The sequence below is a fragment of the Helianthus annuus genome, chromosome 10 (genome assembly GCF_002127325.2).
Source record: "Helianthus annuus cultivar XRQ/B chromosome 10, HanXRQr2.0-SUNRISE, whole genome shotgun sequence".
Lineage (NCBI taxonomy): Eukaryota > Viridiplantae > Streptophyta > Magnoliopsida > Asterales > Asteraceae > Helianthus > Helianthus annuus.
The window spans coordinates 57187105-57204515 of NC_035442.2; positions in this window are offsets into that span (position 1 = coordinate 57187105).

The following is a 17411-nucleotide window of genomic DNA, read 5'->3' on the forward strand; positions in this document are numbered from 1 at the left end:
CACGTGTGCTTACTCTCTCCTGTCATCGCACTTTCACGAACCTCTCTCACTCATGTTTCCTTTGGTATGAAGATCATGAGTGGACGTGTTAACCTAACTCAAGCCCAGCTAATGGCTCTAATCAATGAACAAGTTACTGCAGCACTCGCAGCTGCTCAGGCAGGAGGTATAACCTGCCATTGCAACTTACTCTAGGATCTTTAGATCCTACTCTCGTAAACCAACGCTTGTGCTTAACTTTGTCATTTCTTGCACACACGACAGGTCAACACGCTCAGCCTCCTGCATGTACCTTCAAAACTTTTATGGACTGTCGACCAACTACTTTCAACGGCACTGAAGGAGCTGTAGGCCTCCTCCACTGGTTCGAGAAGCTCGAATCCGTTTTCGAGATGTGTGAATGCCCTGAGGCACGTAGGGTGAAGTATGCTACTGGTACTCTTGAAGGTCTAGCGCTCACGTGGTGGAACGCTCAGGTTCAAATGCTGGGGATTGTTGCTGCTAACGCCACCCCATGGAATGATTTCAAGGAACTGATCAAGGAAGAGTATTGTAGTCGCGATGACATCCACAAGCTAGAGGTGGAGTTTTTCAACTTAAAGATTACGGGGTCAGAAATCGAAGCGTATACGAAAAGGTCAAATGAGCTGGCAATCTTGTGTCCTACTATGGTAGACCCTCCAATCAAACGTATCGAGCTGTATCTCAAGGGTCTTGTGCCAGAAATTCAGAGTCATGTGACCGCGGCTAATCTTGGCACCATCCAGCAAGTCACTCGATTGGCTCATCGTCTCACTGATCAGGCGGTGGAACAGAACAAACTGCCCAAGCGTATTGGTACTACTGCTACAGCCACTACTACTTCTGATGCCCCCCCGGCGACAACAAACGCAAATGGGATGGAGTCTCAAGCAAGGGTTCGACATCAGCTCAGTCTCAGTCTCAGCAGCGAAAGACTGACGACTACCAGAGTCCTGGTCAGCAATCGTCTGGTAGTCAAGGGCAGGGTGGATTGAGGGGAAACCACCCCAAGTGCAACCGATGCAACATGCATCACAGTGGGCAGTGCAACAAGGGTCGTTGTTTGAGGTATAACAAGTTTGGTCATGAAGCCAAGGATTGCAGAAGCGCGCGACCTGCGAATCAGAATCGTCAACAGCAACAGCAAGCTCCACATAATCAGCCGCAGTAACAGCAGGGTAACAGTGGATGCTTTCAGTGTGGTGCTGAAGGTCACTTCAAGAGAAACTGCCCCCAGTTGAACCAGAATCAGAATAACAACAACAATCAGGGGAACGGAAACAACAATGGGGGTAACAACGTGGGAAACAATGGAAATAATTGCGCCCGGAGCCGTGCGTTTGTGATTGGGCAGGATGATGCAAGGAATGATCCTAACGTGGTGATGGGTAAGTTTCTTCTCGACGACTTCTTTGTTACTGTTTTATTTGATTCGGGTGCCGATACTAGTTATGTGTCCTTAAAAGTTAGTAAAATGTTAAAGCGCACACCAACACCTTTGAGCACCAAGCATGTCATAGAGTTAGCAAATGGTAAGAGTTTAGAGGCCACACACGTAGTTAAGGGTTGTAATCTCATCTTAGCTGGTTAGACCTTCTCTATCGACCTCATTCCTATCGTACTGGGTAGTTTCGACATTGTTATTAGTGTGGATTGGTTATCGCAACATCGAGCAGAGATCCTCTGTCAAGAGAAGATCGTCCGCATTCGTCGTTCAAATGGAGAACCTTTAGTGATTCATGGCGACAAGAGTGGTGCCGTGGTGGGCATCATTTCTTTTCTTAAGGCCCAGAAGTGTTTGCGAAAGGGTCACACTGCTATTTTAGCACTCGTTACTGACGCCTCAAAGAAAGAGAAGAACATAGAAGATTTTCCGATCGTACGTGACTATCCTGAGGTATTCCCTGAGGAATTACCTGGTCTACCGCCTCATCGGCAAGTTGAGTTTCAAATCGAGCTAGCTCCTAGAGCAGCGCCAATAGCTCGTGCACCTTATCGTTTAGCTCCATCAGAACTTGAAGAACTGTCTACGCAACTTCAAGAACTCTTGGATAAGGGTTTTATTCATCCTAGCTCTTCGCCTTGGGGAGCTCCAGTATTATTTGTGAAGAAAAAGGACAGTACCTTCAGAATGTGCATCGACTACCGCGAACTCAACAAGGTGACTCTGAAGAACCGCTATCCACTTCTACGCATCGATGACTTGTTCGATCAGCTGCAAGGGTCGAGCTACTATTCGAAGATTGACATGAGGTCAGGTTACCATCAACTGAGAGTCCGAGACTAGGATATCTCTAAGAAAAACGTTCAGGACTCGTTATGGGCATTACGAGTTCCTGGTTATGCCATTTGGGTTGAAGAACGCACCTGCAGTCTTCATGGATCTTATGAACAGAGTGTGCAAGCCTTACCTGGACAAGTTTGTTATTGTTTTCATCGACGACATCCTGATCTATTCTAAGAGTCAGGAGGAACACGAGCACCATCTACGGCTTATCTTAGAACTCCTTCGAACAGAATAGTTGTACGCTAAGTTTTCGAAATGCGACTTTTGGCTTCGTGAAGTCCACTTTCTAGGCCACGTGGTAAACAAGGATGGGATTCATGTTGATCCATCCAAGGTAGACTCGATCAAGAACTGGCCTGCACCCCGTACACCAACAGAAATCCGTCAATTCTTTGGTTTGGCGGGCTACTACAGAAGGTTCATCAAGGATTTCTCCAAGATTGCGCAACCTCTCACTTCACTAACTCAGAAGGGCGTCACCTACCGTTGGGGTGATGCACAGGAATCAACATTTCAGCACTTAAAAGATATACTTTGTAGCGCACCAATTCTTTCATTGCCAGAATGCACGGACGATTTCGTGGTTTATTGTGACGCGTCAATTCAAGGTCTGGGCTGTGAGTTGATGCAACGGGATAAAGTCATTGCGTATGCCTCACGCCAACTTAAAGTTCATGAAAGGAACTACACTACACACGATTTGGAGCTGGGAGCTATTGTTTTCGCGCTTAAGATATGGAGACATTACCTGTTGTCACACCCCGACCACATGGAACAACAAAACGTGGCGGAAACGTCGGGGAGTGTTGTAACAGAATCATTGTTTCATAACACATGGAAATTGAAATATTGTTTTATTGAATAAAAGAGTTACAATGTCTTGACAATCAAAGAAATATAACATAAATAACTAGTCTTGCATCTTTTATTGTCACTAAGGCCCAAGTCCGCCTAAGTGTATCTTGATAAATCCTATGCATCACATCCTGAAACACATGTGAAAATAGGTACGTCAGCATAAAAATGCCTATGAGATACATAGGTTTTGTAAAATAGAATTCATGACTTGTGTTTGAGAAAATGTTTAGTCATGAACCTTGTAATTTGCTTTGTCTTGTAAATCATTTGAAAAACGATAGATCAGATGATATGTATAAATAAATGTAAGGTTAAATGAATAACCAAGTAAGATGAGTTTGTATAAGATAAGTTGTTTGTAAAACAATGTCTTGTGAAAAGTATGTTGCTTGTATAAAATGTTATATGTCTCAAATTGAAATGATTCAAATAATGTTACGATATGTAATACCATACAAACACTTATATATAGGAAGTACCAGCGGCGTATCCAACATGCTTGTATCATATTACACATGCCTCGTTACTTAAATCACTCGCTCAAACCAAACCACCATTGTAAAATGTTTATGTCTAATGTAAATCATGTAATGTGTATCCAAAATGTCATGTATGGTAAGTGAAATATATCAACTGAACCATATGTAAAATGCACAAAAACAAGGTATTGAAGTAAAACATGGTTTAAATCAAAGTTATGTTTTGTGGAACAAATGCATGCTATACTGATACAAACATCTATGTGGTATTGTGAAAATGCATACATCCAAGCCTTTGTGACTGTGGTGATAGACCCCTAAACGAATTTAAAGGTCAATCTTGTTATTTTGTTTATCGTATTCGGTCATTCCTTCCAATCCAAACAAACCCGAGATTTCAGGAATGGGAGTTGTCAAGTCCTATGGTACCATTACCTACTAACGGGCGGCATGATCGGTGTTAATGAATGTACATTGTATAATTTAAACAAACCAAATGTCATACCAAAATGTAAGCATGTGATGAATAATTGTACTAAGTATGCACACAACGGGCATACATAGCATAAAATGTAATGTAAAATGATGTACTAAGTACGCACACAACGGGCATACATAGCATAAAATGTAATGTAAAATGATGTACTAAGTACGCACACAACGGGCATACATAGCATAAAATGTAATGTAAGATGATGCACTAAGTATGCACACAATGGGCATACATAGCATAAAATGTATTGTAAAGTGATGTACTAAGTATGCACACAATGGGCATACATAGCATAAAATGTATTGTAAAGTGATGTTCCAAGTATGCACACAATGGGCATACATAGCATAAAATGTATTGAAATCATGTACTATAAATGTACTAATAAACATAGCAAGTATATGATCTGAAAACAGGAAAGCATGAAAGTAACAAGTAGGCACATGTGTTTCACCCCAAAACAGTTTGGAAAACAGTAAAAGAGGGGACTATGTACTCACCTGAGATTGCTTAGAAGTCCTTGTGTAAAAAATCACACAATGCTAGAGATCACGGAATATCAAACGGCACCTAGTAGGTAGCTATATTAATATACCACACCTAAATCGGAAGATTGGATAGAATGAGGGTTCGTAAACCAAACGAGTATAGAGACTCGTGTAATATGGTTTAACAAAGCCTACATTCTAAAATGAAACCTAACCTAAGTGCTTACGACCCATTACGACCCGTTTAGGTAGCTTATGCTACTTTAACGCGTCGCTCGCGTAAAACGCGTTCGGAACGCCTAACTAGCCCTATGATAAGTAAAATATGCCTTAACATGTCAAATATTATTGCCAAATCAGTTTAGATACCAAAAGTTATGTTACATATGCTTAAAATGAATTTTGGCGTAAAAAAGGGTATTTTGGTAATTTACCTGAGGCATATAAATTACCTATCACACAACTACTTAAACGAAGCGACCATAAGGTATAACCTCGAAAGGTTATTCCCTATATACTATGGTCACCTAATGTGTTTGGTCGGATCCTAATGATCGACCAAATGGGTCAGGTTCGAAAGTATAAGCGATTGTTTAGATCGCTTACCTTACGACCCTATATAAGCACTAAACCAAAAGTGACGAGCTAAGCATGTTAGAACATGCTTAACTAAGTTTAGAAAACAGGTTTGGTATTAAAACAAACGGTTTTGATACCTATGAGTAGTTTGGTTACAAAATACGCAAGAATGCACATTTTGGCCGAAACTACGACTCGTCACTGAGCCTAGATAACGTGGTGATCAGTAGGTGTAGTCACTAGGGACTATAACCATCGTGATCACGCTCACGTTATGAAGTTCAAACGAACTTCATGTTGACCATGGGCTGGTCAAAGCAGAAAGTCAAACATAGTTTGACTTTAGGACTAAAAAGCGATAAAAGAACGAAAGAACACTTACGAAGGGTCCCCGAAAGCTAATCTCGATCCAGGAGCTCAGGTATGAAGCAAAGGCCTCAACTTAGAGCTTTAGATCAGATTTTGTGGGTTTTAACCAAAATAGGGGAGGGGGGTCTTTATAGGAAAAGCAAGGCCTCAACTTGAATATCGTGCCACGATCTAACCCGTACACTTGTCGCAAAGTTGTGGTGGCTTATTTTGCCCCAACCATAGGGATTTGACAAGTGGCATTGCCCCTTGGAGGTTTCTAAGGGCTGTTAACAGCTGAAAAATGACTTTTGCTGATCAGAAGGGGCCTCGCGTGACGCCAAGGGGGCTAGGTGTCACGCTAAGGTCCCCCTGTTCAGCAAACACTTTCCAATGTTTTCATTTCAGTCCCCGTTGTGTATTAAGGCCATTTCCGACATGTTTAAGGCTCGTTAAGCCATTTTCAAGGCCCTAAAATGATGCCTAAACATTGTGGTCATGAAACATGCTCAAAAATATGCCGGATGTTGGCTCGTTTAGTCGTACGACCGCGATGTTCGGTTAATTACGACGGAATGCGCATAAGCGCGAAAAACGATCCAAATTGCGCGACGAATGGATTTTTATCATGCCAAACACTAAGGAATAATATTAAGATGCTTACATAAATTTTTGGATGTCCGGATGTATTCAGAATGTAAGTTATGCGCGAAAGTGCAAACTTATGCACTTTTTGACACTTTTAGTCCCTGAATGATCCTAAAGTTTATTTTAGCATACCGAACCCCTCAAAGCCTATTTCTAAGCTATGTAAAGGATATTTATGGTATGTTTAACTTATGGACATGTTCCGGGGTGTCTGTTTTAGTACGAATCATCATACTTTCGCAGTTTGTCAAGTTTAGTCCCTGTAAGCGAATAAACTTGTTTTTGCCATACCAAAGCCTTCAAAACTTATTTCTAAGTTATGTAAAGGTTATTTAAGGTATGTTAAGTATATGTTGATGTTCCGAAGTATTCGTCGCATTAAACTGAGTATGTGTACGCACCAGATTGCGTATAATTCTCCAGAAAGCGATGTAGAGTTTAAAATTGAACAAAAGTCAAAACATGAAAAATGTAAAACATAACCAAACAAACATTGGGATCAAATAGCATAGTTTTATTGATAACTAAACTGTTCACAATGATTTCAAGCACAAATGTTACAGTCTCCCCTACTTGTGGAAATTTCGTCCCGAAATTTATTTAGAGGAAACTTGTGAGAGCTTGAAACATGAGGTTGAAAAAATTAAACAATACTGGTTAGAGTCCTGAAATTCTAGTAACCTTACAATAACATCATGCTTGTAATGTGAGAGGGATACTTATATACAAGTATATAAAGCGTCGTGGGTGCGTCCACCGTACCTCTATTACATTGTTCGCATTTCGTTATGGTTGTCATTATCGGTTCTTACACATAATAAGTCTTACTGTGGTTTCCGTGCACTGAACTTCGTAATTATGTATGCATCCATAATTAGACAATTCCTTGCATAGTTCACACAGTCTATTTTATAATGTGTAGGGGAAAACCAAATGAACAAATCTTGTGATGAATGTGACTAGATCACCATAGGGTCCCTTTTATTAAATCAATAAATGATTTTAATAGACATCCAAGGGTCTTTTCAGCTTATATCATCACATGTCATTCATAACCAGATTTTTTTGAATAAATCTTTTTGACTAGACCACTAAAAGGGTCTCTTATGAATCGAGGGGTGGTACTATACAACCCAAGGGTCTTAACTATCATGTAGAAGCCCAATAAGGATTTAAGGTAGTACCTTTTTTGAATATCCTTCTACGAATCCCTCATATGAAGATACGAAAGGTTCTACGAGGATTTGGATAACGAATATCCAGAGTATACAAAAACACGAAAAAAGCATAAACACATAGTCACATAACCACAAAATTGTTTAACTTGATTTGTTATCATTTTGTTAATTTGTTTTGCTAACTGTGCACATGTATTCAAAGCACACCAGGTATCCAATCAGTGGATTTTGATTGGTGCTTTAAATATTTCTAAGAATCTAACTATAAAGATAGAAAGATTTTTAAAAGAAAAATTCGATTTCGATTACAAGGAACCGAAATGATCGAATTTTGGTACATAAGGAATCCAATTAAGGACTCTGATTTGAATGATAATCATCCACAAGGGTCTAAATGTGAAGATAAAAAGATCCCATATGGATTTTAGAAGTTGAAGATGTTTTCGAAACCTTGCACTGGACGTGTTTAAGTCAAAACATGAAGTAAAATGCTTATGAGGTTGAGATGCTTAATATGCCAAGGCAACATATGAATCGGAATTTGAAAGTTAAGTCAATGTATGAGGATAAGTATTTTTGAAAACTATGCATGTTTGAAGAAATCAGAACGTAATGGGTATGAGATTTGAAAATATCCTTGGTTATCTAACCAAGGATTCAAAGGCATAGAAGCACGATTACTCATAATGTCACTTTATTTCCTGTACTTCATTTCTTAGAATAAAACGAGTACTTAGAATTTACCAAGGAAATTATGAGTAAACGCAAAAATGGGAATTTTTTTTTTCACAAAAGTAGTTTGCAAGGAACATAGTTCCTTAATGTAGGCATCATAGGGGAATGCCATACATACATGTAACTATACTTGTATATCAGAATTGCGAACAACAACTTTTATTTATGAACGGGGCAGATTGTTTCACATTACAAGTAAATAGAAGAAACAAAAGCATAAGACAACAACATCTTCTAAACAGCCAACTGCTCATCCGTGGGTTGGATTTGCCTTAGCAAACTTCGGGCAATTTCTTCGGAAATGACCCATCTCGCCACAGTACCTGGTAGGAAACGACCTTGAGCGGGATTGTTGCCAGCTTGGTTTGGTGCAGTTGCGGCTGGGCAAACTCTTGCTGTATGGCCTATAAATCCACAAGTTTGGCATTTGCGGCACTTTACATTGACATGATGATGGAGGCTACATTGGTTGCACAAGGGTGCAGTTCCATTGTAGGGCTTCCTAGCAGGGGGTTGAGCTGGTTGGTTGGGGATGGCTTGACCATTGTGAGCGACCACGACGAAGTTCTGAGAAGCCTTTCGCTTCTTTGACCTCTTAGGGGATCCAGTCTATTCATCCATGGTCTTTGATTCCTTGATTGGTTTCTTGGCTGGTGGGGCTGGTTTGACTTCTGCTTCCTTTGGTGGCCATTGAGTGGCTTCATTGTTGAGACGAGACATGGCAATGCCTAATTCAACAGTCTTCAGAATTACTTCGCCTATCCGCTGGGCAAATTTGGCAGTCTGCTCGGATATCTGCGCATCGTTGCGATGAAGAGGCATTCTGGAGGAAATGAAGGATATAGGAGGAAGCAAATGAAATGTTATCGGTAAATAAAACAAAATGACAACGCATAGAAATTGCGATCATTTGTTTGTTACCTAAGGCAAACAATTGAGACTGTGACTAATCAAAGTAAGCGGGTCATATTTAATGTGTCGCGAAGACATGCTTTAGCCTATAAGTGGACACTCACCCCAAGAGTTCCCAGGTAAGAGTGACTGGTCCGATTATGTGGATTTGTACGAACACTCTAGCCTTAGACAGAAAACTCAGAGTATAGGCATCCACTTTTCCAGTTTGCACGTGTTCACACTATAAGACCCAAACTTTGACGAGGTTTTGAAATTTCAAAGGGGTTCAAAACCATATAACAGAGGGTTCAAAACCTAGTAATCAATAATCCTAGAACAGATGATTAGTTTTCAAAGCGGTTTTGAAATTTATGTCCTTGTTGCGGTCGTCGCCTAAGGATAGGTGACGGTATTGTTTTATGTCTAAACGCAAGTAAACTCGCGTTAGGGTCCTAGGAAGGTTATAGACTAGGTCAAAGCATTACTAATAACCTAATTCCCTATAACCATGAGCTCTGATACCAACTTTTCTGTCACACCCCGACCACATGGAACAACAAAACGTGGCGGAAACGTCGGGGAGTGTTGTAACAGAATCATTGTTTCATAACACATGGAAATTGAAATATTGTTTTATTGAATAAAAGAGTTACAATGTCTTGACAATCAAAGAAATATAACATAAATAACTAGTCTTGCATCTTTGATTGTCACTAAGGCCCAAGTCCGCCTAAGTGTATCTTGATAAATCCTATGCATCATATCCTGAAACACATGTGAAAATAGGTACGTCAGCATAAAAATGCCTGTGAGATACATAGGTTTTGTGAAATAGAATTCATGACTTGTGTTTGAGAAAATGTTTAGTCATGAACCTTGTAATTTGCTTTGTCTTGTAAATCATTTGAAAAACGATAGATTAGATGATATGTATAAATAAATGTAAGGTTAAATGAATAACCAAGTAAGATGAGTTTGTATAAGATAAGTTGTTTGTAAAACAATGTCTTGTGAAAAGTATGTTGTTTGTATAAAATGTTACATGTCTCAAATTGAAATGATTCAAATAACGTTACGATATGTAATACCATACAAACACTTATATATAGGAAGTACCAGCGGCGTATCCAACATGCTTGTATCATATTACACATGCCTCGTTACTTAAATCACTCGCTCAAACCAAACCACCATTGTAAAATGTTTATGTCTAATGTAAATCATGTAATGTGTATCCAAAATGTCATGTATGGTAAGTGAAATATATCAACTGAACCATATGTAAAATGCACAAAAACAAGGTATTGAAGTAAAACATGGTTTAAATCAAAGTTATGTTTTGTGGAACAAATGCATGCTATACTGATACAAACATCTATGTGGTATTGTGAAAATGCATACATCCAAGCCTTTGTGACTGTGGTGATAGACCCCTAAACGAATTTAAAGGTCTATCTTGTTATTTTGTTTATCGTATTCGGTCATTCCTTCCAATCCAAACAAACCCGAGATTTCAGGAATGGGAGTTGTCAAGTCCTATGGTACCATTACCTACTAACGGGCGGCATGATCGGTGTTAATGAATGTACATTGTATAATTTAAACAAACCAAATGTCATACCAAAATGTAAGCATGTGATGAATAATTGTACTAAGTATGCACACAAGGGGCATACATAGCATAAAATGTAATGTAAAATGATGTACTAAGTACGCACACACCGGGCATACATAGCATAAAATGTAATGTAAAATGATGTACTAAGTACGCACACAACGGGCATACATAGCATAAAATGTAATGTAAGATGATGTACTAAGTATGCACACAATGGGCATACATAGCATAAAATGTATTGTAAAGTGATGTACTAAGTATGCACACAATGGGCATACATAGCATAAAATGTATTGTAAAGTGATGTACTAAGTATGCACACAATGGGCATACATAGCATAAAATGTATTGAAATCATGTACTATAAATGTACTAATAAACATAGCAAGTATATGATGTGAAAACAGGAAAGCATGAAAGTAACAAGTAGGCACATGTGTTTCACCCCAAAACAGTTTGGAAAACAGTAAAAGAGGGGACTATGTACTCACCTGAGATTGCTTAGAAGTCCTTGTGTAAAAAATCACACAATGCTAGAGATCACGGAATATCAAACGGCACCTAGTAGGTAGCTATATTAATATACCGGACCTAAATCGGAAGATTGGATAGAATGAGGGTTCGTAAACCAAACGAGTATAGAGACTCGTGTAATATGGTTTAACAAAGCCAACATTCTAAAATGAAACCTAACCTAAGTGCTTACGACCCATTACGACCCGTTTAGGTAGCTTATGCTACTTTAACGCGTCGTTCGCGTAAAACGCATTCGGAATGCCTAACTAGCCCTATGATAAGTAAAATATGCCTTAACATGTCTAATATTATTGCCAAATCAGTTTAGATACCAAAAGTTATGTTACATATGCTTAAAATGAATTTTGGCGTAAAAAAGGGTATTTTGGTAATTTACCTAAGGCATATAAATTACCTATCACACAACTACTTAAACGAAGCGACCATAAGGTATAACCTCGAAAGGTTATTCCCTATATACTATGGTCACCTAAATCCTAATGATCGACCAAATGGGTCGGGTTCGAAAGTATAAGCGATTGTTTAGATCGCTTACCTTACGACCCTATATAAGCACTAAACCAAAAGTGACGAGCTAAGCATGTTAGAACATGCTTAACTAAGTTTAGAAAACAGGTTTGGTATTAAAACAAACGGTTTTGATACCTATGAGTAGTTTGGTTACAAAATACGCAAGAATGCATATTTTGGCCGAAACACGACTCGTCACTGAGCCTAGATAACGTGGTGATCAGTAGGTGTAGTCACTAGGGACTATAACCATCGTGATCACGCTCACGTTATGAAGTTCAAACGAACTTCACGTTGACCATAGGCTGGTCAAACAGAAAGTCAAACATAGTTTGACTTTAGGACTAAAAAGCGATAAAAGAACGAAAGAAAACTTACGAAGGGTCCCCGAAAGCTAATCTCGATCCAGGAGCTCAGGTATGAAGCAAAGGCCTCAACTTAGAGCTTTAGATCAGATTTTGAGGGTTTTAACCAAAATAGGGGGGGGGGTATTTATAGGAAAAGCAAGACCGTTAGGATCGTTTCTTGAATATCGTGCCACGATCTAACCCGTACACTTGTCGCAAAGTTGTGGTGGCTTATTTTGCCCCCACCATAGGGATTTGACAAGTGGCATTGCCCCTTGGAGGTTTCTAAGGGCTGTTAACAGCTGAAAAATGACTTTTGCTGATCAGAAGGGGCCTCGCGTGACGCCAAGGGGCTAGGTGTCACGCTAAGGTCCCCCTGTTCAGCAAACACTTTCCAATGTTTTCATTTCAGTCCCCGTTGTGTATTAAGGCCATTTCCGACATGTTTAAGGCTCGTTAAGCCATTTTCAAGGCCCTAAAATGATGCCTAAACATTGTGGTCATGAAACATGCTCAAAAATATGCCGGATGTTGGCTCGTTTAGTCGTACGACCGCGATGTTCGGTTAATTACGACGGAATGCGCATAAGCGCGAAAAACGATCCAAATTGCGGGACGAATGGATGTCCGGATGTATTCAGAATGTAAGTTATGCGCGAAAGTGCAAACTTATGCACTTTTTGACACTTTTAGTCCCTGAATGATCCTAAAGTTTATTTTAGCATACCGAACCCCTCAAAGCCTATTTCTAAGCTATGTAAAGGATATTTATGGTATGTTTAACTTATGGACATGTTCCGGGGTGTCTGTTTTAGTACGACTCGTCATATTTTCGCAGTTTTTCAAGTTTAGTCCCTGTAAGCGAATAAACTTGTTTTTGCCATACCAAAGCCTTCAAAACTTATTTCTAAGTTATGTAAAGGTTATTTAAGGTATGTTAAGTATATTTTGATGTTCCGGAGTATTCGTCGCATTAAACTGAGTATGTGTATGAACCGGATTGCGTATAATTCTCCAGAAAGCGATGTAGAGTTTAAAATTGAACAAAAGTCAAAACATGAAAAATGTAAAACATAACGAAACAAACATTTGGATCAAATAGCATAGTTTTATTGATAACTGAACTGTTCACAATGATTTCAAGCACAAATGTTACAGTCTCCTCTACTTGTGGAAATTTCGTCCCGAAATTTATTTAGAGGAAACTTGTGAGAGCTTGAAACATGAGGTTGAAAAGATTAAACAAAACTGGTTAGAGTCCTGAACTTCTAGTAACTTTACAATAACATCATGCTTGTAATGTGAGAGGGATACTTATATACAAGTATATAAAGCGTCATTGGTGCGTCCACCGTACCTCTATTACATTGTTCGCATTTCGTTATGGTTGTCACTATCGGATCTTACACATAATAAGTCTTACTGTGGTTTCCGTGCACTGAACTTCGTAATTATGTATGCATCCATAAATAGACAATTCCTTGCATAGTTCACACAGTCTATTTTATAATGTGTAGGGGAAAACCAAATGAACAAATCTTGTGATGAATGTGACTAGACCACCAAATCAATAAATGATTTTAATAGACAACCAAGGGTCTTTTCAGCTTATATCATCACATGTCATTCTTAACCAGATTTTTTTGAATAAATCTTTTTGACTAGACCACTAAAAGGGTCTCTTATGAATCGATGGGTGGTACTATACAACCCAAGGGTCTTAACTATCATGTAGAAGCCCAATAAGGATTTAAGGTAGTACCTTTTTTGAATATCCTTCTACGAATCCCTCATATGAAGATACGAAAGGTTCTACGAGGATTTGGATAACGAATATCCAGAGTATACAAAAACACGAAAAAAGCATAAACACATAGTCACATAACCACAAAATTGTTTAACTTGATTTGTTATCATTTTGTTAATTTGTTTTGCTAACTGTGCACATGTATTCAAAGCACACCAGGTATCCAATCAGTGGATTTTGATTGGTGCTTTAAATATTTCTAAGAATCTAACTATAAAGATAGAAAGATTTTTAAAAGAAAAATTCGATTTCGATTACAAGGAACCGAAATGATCGAATTTTGGTACATAAGGAATCCAATTAAGGACTCTGATTTGAATGATAATCATCCACAAGGGTCTAAATGTGAAGATAAAAAGATCCCATATGGATTTTAGAAGTTGAAGATGTTTTCGAAACCTTGCACTGGACGTGTTTAAGTCAAAACATGAAGTAAAATGCTTATGAGGTTGAGATGCTCAATATGCCAAGGCAACATATAAAGCGGAATTTGAAAGTTAAGTCAATGTATGAGGATAAGTATTTTTGAAAACTATGCATGTTTGAAGAAATCAGAACGTAATGGGTATGAGATTTGAAAATATCCTTGGTTATCTAACCAAGGATTCAAAGGCATAGAAGCACGATTACTCATAATGTCACTTTATTTCCTGTACTTCGTTTCTTAGAATAAAACGAGTACTTAGAATTTACAAAGGAAATTATGAGTAAACGCAAAAATGGGAAATTTTTTTTTTCACAAAAGTAGTTTGCAAGGAACATAGTTCCTTAATGTAGGCATCATAGGGGAATGCCATACATACATGTAACTATACTTGTATATCAGAATTGCGAACAACAACTTTTATTTATGAACGGGACAGATTGTTTCACATTACAAGTAAATAGAAGAAACAAACGCATAAGACAACAACATCTTCTAAACAGCTAACTGCTCATCCGTGGGTTGGATTTGCCTTAGCAAACTTTTGGCAATTTCTTCGGAAATGACCCATCTCGCCACAGTACCTGGTAGGAAACGACCTTGAGCGGGATTGTTGCCAGCTTGGTTTGGTGCAGCTGCGGCTGGGCAAACTCTTGCTGTATGGCCTATAAATCCACAAGTTTGGCATTTGCGGCACTTTACATTGACATGATGATGGAGGCTACATTGGTTGCACAAGGGTGCAGTTCCATTGTAGGGCTTCCTAGCAGGGGGTTGAGCTGGTTGGTTGGGGATGGCTTGACCATTGTAAGCGACCACGACGAAGTTCTGAGAAGCCTTTCGCTTCTTTGACCTCTTAGGGGATCCAGTCTGTTCATCCATGGTCTTTGATTCCTTGATTGGTTTCTTGGCTGGTGGGGCTGGATTGACTTCTGCTTCCTTTGGTGGCCATTGAGTGGCTTCATTGTTGAGACGAGACATGGCAATGCCTAATTCAACAGTCTTCAGAATTACTTCGCCTATCCGCTGGGCAAATTTGGCAGTCTGCTCGGATATCTGCGCATCGTTGCGATGAAGAGGCATTCTGGAGGAAATGAAGGATATAGGAGGAAGCAAATGAAATGTTATCGGTAAATAAAACAAAATGACAACGCATAGAAATTGCGATCATTTGTTTGTTACCTAAGGCAAACAAATGAGACGGTGACTAATCAAAGTAAGCGGGTCATATTTAATGTGTCGCGAAGACATGCTTTAGCCTATAAGTGGACACTCACCCCAAGAGTTCCCAGGTAAGAGTGACTGGTCCGATTATGTGGATTTGTACGAACACTCTAGCCTTAGACAGAAAACTCAGAGTATAGGCATCCACTTTTCCAGTTTGCACGTGTTCACACTATAAGACCTAAACTTTGACGAGGTTTTGAAATTTCAAAGGGGTTCAAAACCATATAACAGAGGGTTCAAAACCTAGTAATCAATAATCCTAGAACAGATGATTAGTTTTCAAAGCGGTTTTGAAATTTATGTCCTTGTTGCGGTCGTCGCCTAAGGATAGGTGACGGTATTGTTTTATGTCTAAACGCAAGTAAACTCGCGTTAGGGTCCTAGGAAGGTTATAGACTAGGTCAAAGCATTACTAATAACCTAATTCCCTATAACCATGAGCTCTGATACCAACTTTTCTGTCACACCCCGACCACATGGAACAACAAAACGTGGCAGAAACGTCGGGGAGTGTTGTAACAGAATCATTGTTTCATAACACATGGAAATTGAAATATTGTTTTATTGAATAAAAGAGTTACAATGTCTTGACAATCAAAGAAATATAACATAAATAACTAGTCTTGCATCTTTTATTGTCACTAAGGCCCAAGTCCGCCTAAGTGTATCTTGATAAATCCTATGCATCATATCCTGAAACACATGTGAAAATAGGTACGTCAGCATAAAAATGCCTGTGAGATACATAGGTTTTGTGAAATAGAATTCATGACTTGTGTTTGAGAAAATGTTTAGTCATGAACCTTGTAATTTGCTTTGTCTTGTAAATCATTAGAAAAACGATAGATCAGATGATATGTATAAATAAATGTAAGGTTAAATGAATAACCAAGTAAGATGAGTTTGTATAAGATAAGTTGTTTGTAAAACAATGTCTTGTGAAAAGTATGTTGTTTGTATAAAATGTTACATGTCTCAAATTTGAAATGATTCAAATAACGTTATGATATGTAATACCATACAAACACTTATATATAGGAAGTACCAGCGGCGTATCCAACATGCTTGTATCATATTACACATGCCTCGTTACTTAAATCACTCGCTCAAACCAAACCATCATTGTAAAATGTTTATGTCTAATGTAAATAATGTAATGTGTATCCAAAATGTCATGTATGGTAAGTGAAATATATCAACTGAACCATATGTAAAATGCACAAAAACAAGGTATTGATGTAAAACATGGTTTAAATCAAAGTTATGTTTTGTGGAACAAATGCATGCTATACTGATACAAACATCTATGTGGTATTGTGAAAATGCATACATCCAAGCCTTTGTGACTGTGGTGATAGACCCCTAAACAAATTTAAAGGTCTATCTTGTTATTTTGTTTATCTTATTTGGTCATTCCTTCCAATCCAAACAAACCCGAGATTTCAGGAATGGGAGTTGTCAAGTCCTATGGTACCATTACCTACTAATGGGCGGCATGATCGATGTTAATGAATGTACATTGTATAATTTAAACAAACCAAATGTCATACCAAAATGTAAGCATGTGATGAATAATTGTACTAAGTATGCACACAATGGGCATACATAGCATAAAATGTAATGTAAAATGATGTACTAAGTACGCACACAACGGGCATACATAGCATAAAATGTAATGTAAAATGATGTACTAAGTACGCACACAACGGGCATACATAACATAAAATGTAATGTAAGATGATGTACGAAGTATGCACACAATGGGCATACATAGCATAAAATGTATTGTAAAGTGATGTACTAAGTATGCGCACAATGGGCATACAAAGCATAAAATGTATTGTAAAGTGATGTACTAAGTATGCACACAATGGGCATACATAGCATAAAATGTATTGAAATCATGTACTATAAATGTACTAATAAACATAGC